This window comes from Zootoca vivipara, chromosome 9, assembly GCF_965207765.1.
Source record: "Zootoca vivipara chromosome 9, rZooViv2.hap1.1, whole genome shotgun sequence".
Classification (NCBI taxonomy): domain Eukaryota; kingdom Metazoa; phylum Chordata; class Lepidosauria; order Squamata; family Lacertidae; genus Zootoca; species Zootoca vivipara.
This window is the reverse complement of record NC_142592.1, coordinates 50,611,441-50,624,120: the sequence shown is the minus strand read 5'-3', so window position 1 is coordinate 50,624,120 and position 12,680 is coordinate 50,611,441.

The window sequence follows — 12,680 nt, the reverse complement described above, 5'->3', positions numbered from 1 at the left end:
CCGCTACAGCGGGAAGGTAAACAGCGTTTCCATGTGCTGCTCTGGTTTGCCAGAAGTGGCTTTGTCATGCTGGCCACATGACCTGGAAGCTATACGCCGGCTCCCTTGGCCAATAATGCAAAATGAGCGCACAACCCCAGAGTTGGTCATGACTGGACCCTAATGGTCAGGGGTCCCTTTACCTTTACCTATATACCTAGGTGCAAATTCATAAATAAAAATAATGACTGTGTTTTAAATAGAAATGCATCTCACCATAGTGGCCAAGTGTTCTGAGTGTGTTTGCAATGCTACTGCTCTTCCTCTGCAAAGCAAGACACATGGCCACCTTTTTCAAAATATCATTAGTATTTCCCCAGCTACAACCACTCTGCTTCAATGGTCTTCCTTTGTGATGTGGGTGGTGGGAGGTGATTCCTTTTCAAAGTGTAGTTTGGGTCTAAGCAAGGTTAGGCTGCCATCCTAAACACACTTACTTGGGAGTAAGCCACACTGAACTCCATACTTCCGAGTAGGAGTGGGAGAGAAATTCAATTTGCATTTATGGGTGAGCCTAACTAATTTGCCCTTTACGAAACAATACACAAAGAATCATAACACAGCTACCCCTCCAAACTCACACTTCTCTGAATTTCTGTAGCCAAGCAATGTGCACAAAAATGCTGATGCTGGGGTAAATTGTGTATTAACATTCATATGTTAATGAAACTAGCGTTAAAAAAGTGCCTTCCAAAAATGTGTATATTGGGCAAAATTGTTTGCCATAATAATGTGTGTGCTAGGAAAAGTTCGCACTAAAATGCTGCTGAATTTTCACGAGAACTTTAAAACAAAAATCACAAAACTGATGTGGAAAGGTGGAGAACTTAAGATTGGGAAAATAAGAAGCTGGAATTTACGTGTTTGCACACCCTGGCTTCTAAGTAAATATGCCCAGGATTGCGCTGTAAAGCAGCTTGAGATACAGCATGGGTTGTTGTTTTTCCTGCCATTCAAGGAAGTAAAGCCAAAAAATGCCAGCTGAGTGCATATCTTTGGATACTAGCCAGTATGTTTAAGACCTAGAAAAGAGCCACATGACAATGAATTAAATGTGTACAAAATATACAGTGTGAAACCCTCAACCCCACCGGCATTAATCCCTGTTCGCTAAATGCCAAATGCCAGCCCACACAGGAAATTTTTTACAATGCTTCCTAGAGATGTTCAGTCTCTATGGAAAAGGAACTCTAGGGTTGCAATGTAGCCAGGAATGCTTCTCTAGGCGTGCAGAGTGTTGCAGCTAGAATGAGGGCAACTGCTTTGAGAAATGTTATGCTGCAAAAGCAGTATTAAGGTTTTCTGAACCACCCTGCTATTAGTCAGATGAATATGTAAAATGAATATATGCTCAGGCAAGTGTGTGTGTGTGTGTGTGTGTGTGTGTGTGTGTGTAAATATTGTTAAATAGCTATAGGACTATGCAATACAGTCTTACCTCTGCTCCCGAACGCCTTGGGAGTCGAACGTTCTGGCTCCCAAACGATCGAAAACTGGAAGTGAGTGTTTCAGTTTTAAAACTTTCTTTTGGAAGCCAAACGTCCGACGGGGCTTCCGATTGGCTGCAGGAGCTTCCTGCAGCCAATCAGAAGCCGTGCTTTGGAAGTCAAACGTTTCGGAAGTTGAACGGACTTCTGGAACGGATTCTGTTTGACTTCCGAGGTACGACTGTAGTAAAGGAAGAGGTTTTTATGTAGCATGCTTTGAATAATGGATTTGTATTTGAGAAAGAGGTACCTATGATACACTATGACAGAGAAGGTGACAGATCTTTGTTTACTGGTTTTGTATACAAAGCAAAGGGACGCAGGTGGCGCTGTGGGTTAAACCACAGAGCCTAGGGCTTGCTGATCGGCGGTTCGAATCCCTGCGATGGGGTAAACTCCCATTACTCGGTCCCAGCTCCTGCCAACCTAGCAGTTCGAAAGCACGTCAAATGTGCAAGTAGATAAATAGGTACCGCTCCAAGCAGAAAGGTAAACGGCATTTCTGTATGCTGCTCTGGTTTGCCAGAAGCAGCTTTGTCATGCTGCCCACATGACCTGGAAGCTGTACGCCGGCTCCCTCGGCCAATAACGCAAGATGAGCGCCACAACCCCAGAGTCAGTCACAACTGGACCTAATGTTCAGGGGTCCCTTTACCTTTTATACAAAACAAACAGCATGGTACACTGAAAGACTGGCCACAGCAACAGATCACAGGAATACAGTCTTGCTTAAGTGCGAGAAGGAGCCAATGCCCAGTGTGACCTTGGCAGCAGTCTTGGAAGGGGAAGATTTGAGGAAGCAGATGCCATCTCCTAATAATTAGGGGTTGCATTTTGGATTTTTCCTGCACAGCTATATCAGCTTGCAAAAATATGTTGCTGCCAGGAAGAGTTTCCTATGAGTAATCAATGCATTTAAGGACTGGAATATCAGATTTTATTATTATTAATTAAATTTATAAATTATTAAGTTGATATGCTGCCCTTTATCTAAAGATCATGGGGCAGTTTACAACATAAGAATACAAAATGAAAACACAAAACACATAACATAACTAATTAGCATAACTAATTAGCAGCCTTGTTTCTGGCATTGCTCAGGAATTGTAACCCTCTGCCCCTGCAAAATCAGTGTTTTGAAAGGTTAAATTCACCATCTTGATTCAAAATGGCATCCAATTGTATCCCAGCATAGATAAAACCAGCTCCTTGAATTGAGGAACCACCAGGCAAAATTTCGTTACCGTTACAGTATCATAAGGAGTGTCCAATTCCAGAGCCAAGGGACAAACCACTTTCCAAAATATATAGTAGAAGAAAGAATAGGTCCCGGTTTATGTCCGATGCTGTTACATAACTGAAGCTAAAGTTGGTGTGGACCTACCTTATTAGGGAAAGTTTTAGTTTTTACATTCAAGCTGGCTGCTCAAAGACTCATGCAAGACAATGATGAAGGCAGTCATCTGAGGACACAAGGATCAGGTAAGGCAGGCATCCCCAAACTTCGGCCCTCCAGATGTTTTGGACTACAATTCCCATCTTCCCCAACCACTGGTCCTGTTAGCTAGGGATCATGGGAGTTGTAGGCCAAAATATCTGGAGGGCCGCAGTTTGGGGATGCCTGAGTTAGAAGCAAGATGAGGAAGAAAACACAGTGTGTCAGTGGGGAAGACCACATTCGTTTGGTTCTAAATTCTAAGACTAAATGACCATACATAGGTGCCAATCCTATGTACACAGAGCAAGCGGTGAGGCCTACTGAATTTAGTGGAATTCACTTTTGAGTAAATGTGCACAGGACCAGACTCTTTCAAAACAACAACACTGCCTCACAAAAGGTAAAATCCAGAAAAGCGGGAAACTATAGCAGCAGAAATGCAAACCCCAAAGCAATTTCCTCCTGGCCTAGACTGGAACAAACTCGGGGACTTTGTCTCAAAGTAAGGGGTGTGCCCTGAGAAAGGACTGGGGAAAGAGACTTACAGATCTTCATAAAGAAACAAAGCAAACCTTGTCTGTAAGCAAGCATTGGTACTAAAGAAACATTAAGGACTGTGCGCTGAACCTCCACTTTAAATGCACCCTTAGTTAGGACAAATCCCTAGTTCACTCATGCCAGAGCCTGAGATCACTCAAAAGGGAACCATTTGCAAATGGCAGCCAAAGACATTTGCTCTGTCACATATTCCAGATGAAGGGAAGGGTGAGGGTGCATGTATGGCATCAAGGCATTCAAACTTAGTGTATCTGCAGCAGCTGCACTGGCAGCCGACCAGGTGCCCAGCGCTATTTTTAATTACCATAAAATGGAGCAGATTGCAGCTGGCCTCGCTGAATAGCGAGGTTTGGCTTATGAGATGGAGAGCTCCTTGCAGCTGGGACTTGTCACGCTGCAAAGAGAGGACAGGTCTCAGAGGCAGCATCATGCTGTCAGTCACCATCTCAAATGTCAGGCCGCACACTGTTAGGCACCATCTTTTTTCTTCCCTGAGCCCAGACAATACTGGGAGTGCAAGAGCCACCATTTCACCGAATAAGAAGCTAGTTCAAATGTACATAGGAAATGGGGTCCCCTGCCATCCACAGCTGCGGCCTCATCACGTCAGCTCTTTTCTCCACAGCCACGGACCGAACAGACTGGTGTCTGTGAGACTCCAGATTCCCCTTCCTCTTCTTCTGCATTCTGAGTTGGGGATGGGAACATGAGCTGCACCTTTAAAAACAAATGGCAAGAACTGGGGTCAAGGCACTATATGCACTTCTTAAAGGCATGAGACTCAATTGGTAGAAGATGAGGCTTTTAATCTCAGGGTTGAGAGTTCGAGCCCCGCATTGGGTGAAAGATTCCTGCATTATTGGACTAGATGATCCTCGTGGTCCCTTCCAACTCTACAATTCCATGATTCTATGAAGGCCCACCTGCAGAAGGTAATAGCATGGTGGGCAGACAATTTGCCCTGCTGGGGCTAGCAAGTAAAGGTGGCAGGCAAGGGATGGCAGGTCATTAAGTGTGTTATATGACACCAAAAGGTGCTGTCTCTTTAACCTTACTCTTCACACCTAAACCATGCAGGTGGATGCCTCTAGAAAACTCCAGTGTTGTTTGGCCTACAAACAGTGCCAGCTCATTTTATGTAACTCTTATCAACAAGCAGATATCAAGACTGAACCAGATCTCTGGTCGAAACAAAATTTAAAAATTCCTTCCAGTAGCACCTTTGCTTTTTGTTTGTTTAGGTGTTTAGACCAACTACGTTTGTCACTGGTATGAGCTTTTGTGTGCATGCACACTTCTTCAGATACACTGAAACAGAAGTCACCAGACCCTTATATATAGTGAGAGGGTGGGGAGGGGTATTACTCAGAAGGGTGGTGGGAATGGGTGATTGGCTGATAGGTGTGGTAAACCCGTTGACGACTGTTAACGACTGCAGTTGGTCTTACAGGAAAAAGCAAGGGGCGAGATTGCTAAAAATAGCTTTAGCTTCTATAATGAGATGAGAATCCAATGTCTATATTCATACCAGGTCCCTCCATGGTTTAAAGTTTGGTAATAAGTTGCAATTCAGCAACTTCTCTTTCTAGTCTGTTTCTGAAATTCTTTTGTAATAAGACAGCTACTTTGAGATATTGTATAGAATGTCCTGGGAGATTGAAGTGTTCTCCTACTGGTTTCTCTGTCTTGTGATTCCCTGATGTCAGATTTACCACTATGTCCATTTATCCTTTGGCGTAAGGTTTGGCCTGTTTGTCCAATATAGAGAGCTGAAGGGCACTGTTGGCATTTGATGGCATACATACACAGTGTTAGAAGATGAGTAATCAAATAGTCCTGAGATGGTATGTTTGATGTTGTTGGAGCTAGTAATGGTGTTGTCCGGGTGTATGTGGCAGCAAAGTTGGCTGGCTCACGTCAGAAAGCAACGTTGCCTTTTCTGTTTCACAATTCTATCCAGACATTACCACCTTGGCATTGCATTCGCAAGCGTCTGAGGGCAGGTGGTCTTTTCCTTAGTGTGTAAGAGGCAGGGAAGTTGCTGTGGGACCTAGGCTGATTGAATGTCCGGTAGAGGGTTTCATAGGCAGTTAGTTGCACAGGCAGCTTAGTAGCCCAGGGTTTAGGGGGTCCGTACCCTGACTGCAGTATAAAGGCCTGAACTATCCCTAATTTAAAATGGGTGCACACCAGTCTAAGGAATTCCTTTCCCAGACTCCCGCTGATAAGGAAGCACATTTGTGGCTTATTTCTTGCCAGGACTCTGACAGCCCCCTCCAATTTGTACTTTTAAATTGGCATGACAGACGTATAAAACCGCAATTGGTAAAATCATGCAGGAAGAAATGGGTACGAGCTAAAGCTTGCTTCATAATTTTTATGTAAGGGCCTGATCAACCCAAAACATGGCAAGTATTTATTTATTTTTAAGTGGAAGAGGTGTGTAAATGTTTGTTGTCTGAAAGAGGTTGTAAAAGGCCAAAATTTCTCCAGAGAGTAAAAGGAGAATGTGTGGGTTATTTCCCCCCCCCCTACAGTAACCCTTTTCCTACAGTAAAGGGGGACAGGATGAAGGAAAAGAAAGAGTTGAAACTTGAAAATGTTTTGCTTCATAAACTCCATCTATAAGAACAACATCCATGGTCATTTGAAAAGGAGGCTGTGAATCCAGTCTCTTGGGCCAGGTGCTCTGTACTTAATTTTTCCTGCTGCAAAGGCAAGTTAAGTGCAAGATGCTTTTAAAAGATAAAATTCAGTGTCTGACTTTCATTAACCTTAATTAGGTCTCCTTAAAGTAAAAGGTCTTTTTAGGAATCTTAAAATTGTTTGTAAGGTAGAATTTCCATTGTGTCCATAAGATTAACCCAGACACAGGCTTCCCTTTTAAAATGTTTTTTTCTTCTTGTTGTTCTGTCTCTCTGAGTTTTTTCCTTCCCCATCTTCTTACTTCTGTGCTCAAACAGGTAAATTACTCCTGAGTAAGCTTCCTTTAACAAGGAAAGTGGGGGGCAATGTTTGCTAAAGGTACTTGCCTCTTCTCACTTTCTTTTCATTTGTTATACTAGGCTTACTATTCCTATGTAAGCTGAGGAAAATTGTTACGGTAAATTGTTCACTTTTATCTTCCTTTTAAAATCACTTCTATCAAATCTATGGCTGTTTTATTATTTGTGGGTGGTTATATCAACTCTTGAATTCACCCTATTCTTTATAAAAGATTTCCTCTCCCTGTCAAACCCCAAGAAAACTGTTTGTTCACTTTTATCTTCCTTTAAAGATTGATTCTAGAAACTTGCACTCTTTAGTCCAAGAAAGTAAATTATCACTTAAACTATCAAGATCTGTTACAGGGTTCTGTATAAAGTTGGGTACTTTTATTTTCCTCTGTATTGTTTGATTCCTTAGTACACATGTGATGAGGAGGGGAGTTAAATGATGCATGTGTATGTTGTATGTGATGCGAAGGTGCTAGGTAGGTAGAAGGAGAGAGAGAGAATATGTCTGTAAGCACCAAAAAGTGAGTTTTAAATTCTAGTGGTATAGAATAATGGGCTGAAGTCAGTCAAGCCAATTGATCTTTGGCAGAGAAGGATGGAAAGATTGGTTTTCAGAGTTTGGAATAGAGAGTTTAAGAAGTGGTGTTTAGAAAGAAGTAGAGTTTGGTATATCATGCACTGAGATGATGAGTATCTAAAGGGTTTTCATCATGTTGTCAGCTATTTTTTTTTAAACTGCAAAAGTCCAGCCAACAGTTTAAGCACATACAAATTCATAATTAGGATGGATGGGTTTTGGCCATTTCCCCGTACATAAGGGGGGCAGGGAATTTAGTCTGCTCATGGCTGAAATTACTAAAAATATATTTGAAATTTATGAATTCTGACTCTCTGGCCATTTTACTCATACATAAGAGAGTGGGTGATTGTTCCACTAATGATACACAAAATAATAACAACCCACATTTGTGAAACATTTTTGAATAGAAATCTGTACCCCAATCCTGTAGATAAAGGAGGCAATATAGCTCCCAATTTCCTTTGCTTGGGGTATGATATGTCTGTTTGATGCAAGAAACACCATCCATTAGCATTGAGACTTAATTAAGAATTTAATTTGACCAAACTTGCATTACAGGCTTTGGTAAAAACTTTGCTGGGTTTCTGTTTTTTGTTTGAAATCTAACCCTATTTTTAAAAATCTACTCCTTCCCCTTTCCTTCCTGTATTCAAATGGTAATTTAGCCAAAAGATGCAACACTAAATGGTATAATAGATTTGCTGAATCATGAACTCTGTACGGTACATGAGAGGATACAAACAGTTATTTAAATATTCTATTTCCAAGTTTTTCAGAAATCTAATTGCTTTTGTATTTATTTTCATCTTTCTTTCCTTACAGTCACTTTCCGTCAGGTAGTTTTTTAATCAAACTTATTCCTTATGTACCTTGTTGCCGGCTTCAGGTTTCTTTAAAATTGTATGTTTTAGCATTTCCTTTTAGTTCCTCAAGATCATGTCCCTAAATATTCTTCCTTTTCTAACGGTGCTTTTAAGTCCCCCAAACCCTGCCCCCTTACAGGATATTCCTTCTACAGATGTTAATGCAGACCCAATGATGGAAAACCCTCAGCCCAATTCCTCGTGACCACAAGACTATTTATTAACTGCAACAACAACAAACACCAGAGATTTTATTTTGTGGGGCAACAATTTTTAAGAAAAGGGGGGATTGTTATAAGAATTTTAAGGTCATATATATATATAAATGTTATCTTTTATATATACGGTATTTAAAAGATAAATGTTCATAACTGTATATGTAAACCACATGTCTGAAACCCCACAGAAAAAAAGTGCTGAACAGATTGACCTCAAATATTTCTCTGCAAGGTCAAAGTGGGAAACCTCCCCATTGTCTCTTTCCTCACAAATCCTGTCTTAAGGGCACATTTAAGATATGAATAGGGTGTGAGCCTGGGACCTGACTCAGGAACTAAGTGTTTATCATTACAAAGGACTGGCCAGGCTCCCCAGGTAATCCAATCAAATGACCATTGACAGGTAGCCTGCCAGACAGGATAAAAAATAACTGCACTCAAGATTTCTGTTGTAGTCCTTCTTTTCTCTGATATACCGTGTTTCCCCTTTTTTAAGACACCGTCTTATAACTTTTTTTATCAAAGAAAAACCACAGAGTGGCTTATTTTCAGTGGGTGTCTTAAGTAAGATGCAAAGTGATACACAAAATAAGGGAAATATTAGGTGTGTGCAAGCAGTTTTGCATTTATTTCTATTATTAAAAGAAATTTATTTCATTAGCACTTCATTAGAATTGCAGTTGGTTCATTCATCATTTGTTTTATGATGAATGCTCTTCTGTTACCCATATTCACTTTGATTGCTTGTCTTGTCTTTTCTTACTTTCTATGCCTGTGGCAGCCAAACTGATCCTGGATTTTCCCAGGGATCATTCTGAGGTTTTCAGAGGATGTGTGTGGGGGTGTGTGGGGGCGTGGAATGCTAACCATCACACCAAAGAAATGGCAGCACAAACTGAAACATGCCACCCCATTCTGCAAAATGTTCTGGGATGGTGCAGGATCTGGAGCAATCTGGGGGGAATAAAATGGCAGCTGCCAAAAGGCAGTCGCCAAACTCTGATTCTGCTGCTGAGTCTAGTCTTCTTACAACAGGGGTTCCCAACAAAATTTTCTCGAGGACCCCTCATCGAGCCGCTATTGTGACAAGGACCCCCATTAATTCCTAATCCTAAAATTAAAAAGTGAGAGCCAAATTAAGAGTTTTTATAAGAGTCCAGGGAGGAGGGAGGGGAATGGAGAAGACAGGGTACCTGCGCAGTAGCGCACAAATGAAGCCGACACGTGCAAAGCAACTTGTGGAGGTGAGCGTTAGTAGAATGCGCGCACTGCCTCTTTGCAAAACAGTAGTGTTTGTAAGCGCGTGTCGGTGAGCATTAGTAGAATGCGCGCACTGCCTCTTTGCAAAACAGTAGTGTTTGTAAAGCGCCACCTAACGGCATACAGCAGAACTACTGCCTCATCTAATTCTAGTTTTGCGCTAGACTCTGCTCATGCAGGAAGCGGCCAAAACAAAAAATCTGTTATCATATAAAATATATTTAATATTTTCTTTATTCTAATAGCAACTTGCGGACCCCTCTGGCATAGCTCGCGGACCCCTGGGGGTCCACGGACCACCTGTTGGGAAACACTGTCTTACAACACAAGGAGGCGGCTTGCCGGGTTGTGCCCCGAGCCTCTGGGAGCCGGAGGAGGAGGCTTGCTGGGTTGTCGCCCAGTAGCACGCTTGGGGTGCTCCGCCAGCCCAGACTTTGCCCTCTTCTCGCTTGCCGAGGGAAGCGTGGAGCGGCTCCTGGCTCGGTGGCAGCACTTCCTGTTTGGTAGCGTCTCTCAGTCCTCCGCCTTGCGGAAAGCCGCCGCCTCCTCCTCCTCCTTCCCCGCCCCAGTTGTCTCCTTTCCTCGCTCCCCGCCTTTTCTCTCTCTCTCTCTCACACACACAGAGGGAGAGACACCGTTCCGTGCGCTCAGCCATTCTTTCGCGAGCGTGTCACAAACACCGCTCTCCTCCTCCCCCCACCCATCCTTTCTTGTGTGCATGTGCATGCCTCCTCTGTGCTTCAGGTCAACAGCTCGGCGAGTGCGAGCGCCGAAAGAGGACCGAGCGTGCGGTGCTTGTGCCTCCTCCTGCTTCTCTCTCCCCCCCCCCGGCCCGTGTGTGAGGGAGAAATTAGCAGTTGAGGGCGAGGATGGATAGAGAGCTGCACGGCGCTTCAGCAGCAGCAACAGCAGCAACCAGTTCCAGGTGCCGAGCCGCGGCAGAAAGAGGAGGCAGCTTGTCGGGTCGGTGCCCAGCAGCGCCGCGCGGAGCGCCCTGAGCCTCCGGGACCCAGCAGTGCTCTGTAGCACTTTGAATCCTCCTCCTGCTGCTGCTGTGGCTTGGCGCGCTCCGTGCTGCGTTGCTGGGCGCCTTGTCGGTCCCGCTGCTGGGGCGCTCGGCGGTCTCGTTCTAAGCGGTGCTGCAGCAGCAGCAGCAGTAGCCAGTTCCGGGCACCCTCCTCCTCCTGCCGCGGCCGGCATGCTGGGTTCCGCTGGCTCGGGGTATGGCTTAATTCCGCAAAAGCGTAAAAATCCTGCTACGTCTTAAAAAATGACCATGTCTTAAAATAGGGGAAACACGGTAGGTATGATGTACCTAGGGGGTGGTCTTGGGCTACACCCCTTCTGTGACGTATCTACCCTGTTTCTCATATTTTAAGACATACCCATAAAATAAGCCATAGCAGGATTTTTAAGCATTCAAGGAATATAAGCCATACCCCGAAAATAAGACACAGCGATAGGCCGCGGCAGGAGGAGGAAAAAAATAAGACATCCCTTGAAAATAAGCCATAGTGTGTTTTTTTGAGGAAAAAATAAATATAAGACGTGTCTTATAATATGAGAAACACGGTATGATGTTTCTGGGGGCAGTCTTGGACTCCAGGGCAGACAATTTAAAATTTCTATATAAGAGCTTGCACACCTTTGTTCTGGGTCTCTCCCCCCCCCCCGTGTGTGTGGAGCACCCTGTTGCAACAGCTTTTAATAAAGATCAAGCTTAACTAGCCGCCTTGCTTTTCACTAGAATTCTGGTCTGGTCTCTGTCATTTTACTACTAAGGGCTTTCAATTGTGCTCTGCCGGAGGTCCAGGCTCTCTCCTGGAGAAGGACCCCTTTTAACTCTTATAACACTCAACTTCTAACATTGTGTATGCCATCAAATGCCAACAGTGCCCTTCAGCTCTCTATATTGGACAAAGAGGCCAAATCCTATGGCAAAGGATAAAGGTAAAGGGTAAAGGGACCCCTGACCATTAGGCCCAGTCGTGACCGAGTCTGGGGTTGCGCGCTCATCTCGCATTATTGGCCGAGGGAGCCGGCGTATAGCTTCCAGGTCATGTGGCCAGCATGACAAAGCCGCTTCTGGCAAACCAGAGCAGCACATGGAAACGCCGTTTACCTTCCCGCTGTAGCGGTTCCTATTTATCTACTTGCATTTTGACGTGCTTTCGAACTGCTAGGTTGGCAGGAGCTGGGACCAAGCAACGGGAGCTCACCCCGTCACAGGGATTCGAACCGCCGACCTTCTGATCAGCAAGCCCTAGGCTCAGTGGTTTAACCACAGCGCCACCTGGGTCCTATGGCAAAGGATAAATGAACATAAATGTGACATCAGGAATCACAAGACAGAGAAACCAGTAGGAGAACACTTCAGTCTCCCAGGACATTCTATACAAGATCTCAGAGTAGCTGTCTTATTACAAAAGAATTTCAGAAATAGACGGGAAAGAGAAGTTGCTGAATTGCAGGGACCTGGTCTGGATTATTATCTCATTATACATGCTAAAGCTATTTTTAGCCATCTCAGCCCTTGCTTTTTCCTGCAATACCAATTGCAGTCGTTAACAGTCGTCAACAGGTTTACCACACCTATCAGTCAATCACCCATTCCCACCACCCTTCTGAGTTATACCCCCCCCGCACCCTCTCACTATATATAAGCGTCTGGTGACTTCTGTTTCAGTGTATCTGAAGAAGTGTGCATGCATACAAAAGCTCATACCTATGACAAACTTAGTTGGTCTCTAAGGTACTACTGGAAGGAATTTTTTTTATTTTGTTTGACTACATCAGAACAACATGGCTACCTACCTGTAAGCAGGTCTCTGGTGTATTTTCAGTTTCCTGAAGATTTCAGCATTAATTGCAGCAAAGCATATAAGCTTTTCTTTACTATTAATGTTCATGTTTAATTGCATTCATTTAATGGCTGTGGGAACCTTGTGCCCTGCCCACAACATTTACTTGTTAGTCACAGTTCATGAAGTTTGTGCAGAAGAATATTGACTCAAAAGCAAATTGAAACATACGTGACATGCTCCCTGGGTGTGTTGAGGGTTGCAGCCCTAACTGTGCCTCCTTATTCATATAACTCTGTGGCCCCTGAGGTTATCAATTGCCTCTTATTCAGAGGTATAGGCAAGTTATACTGGAGTGTCATTATCCCAGAAAGTACCATTAATTATTTGCAAGGTTTGCATTTCTGCAGATCCCCATGTAACCTTCCATCCCAGTCACT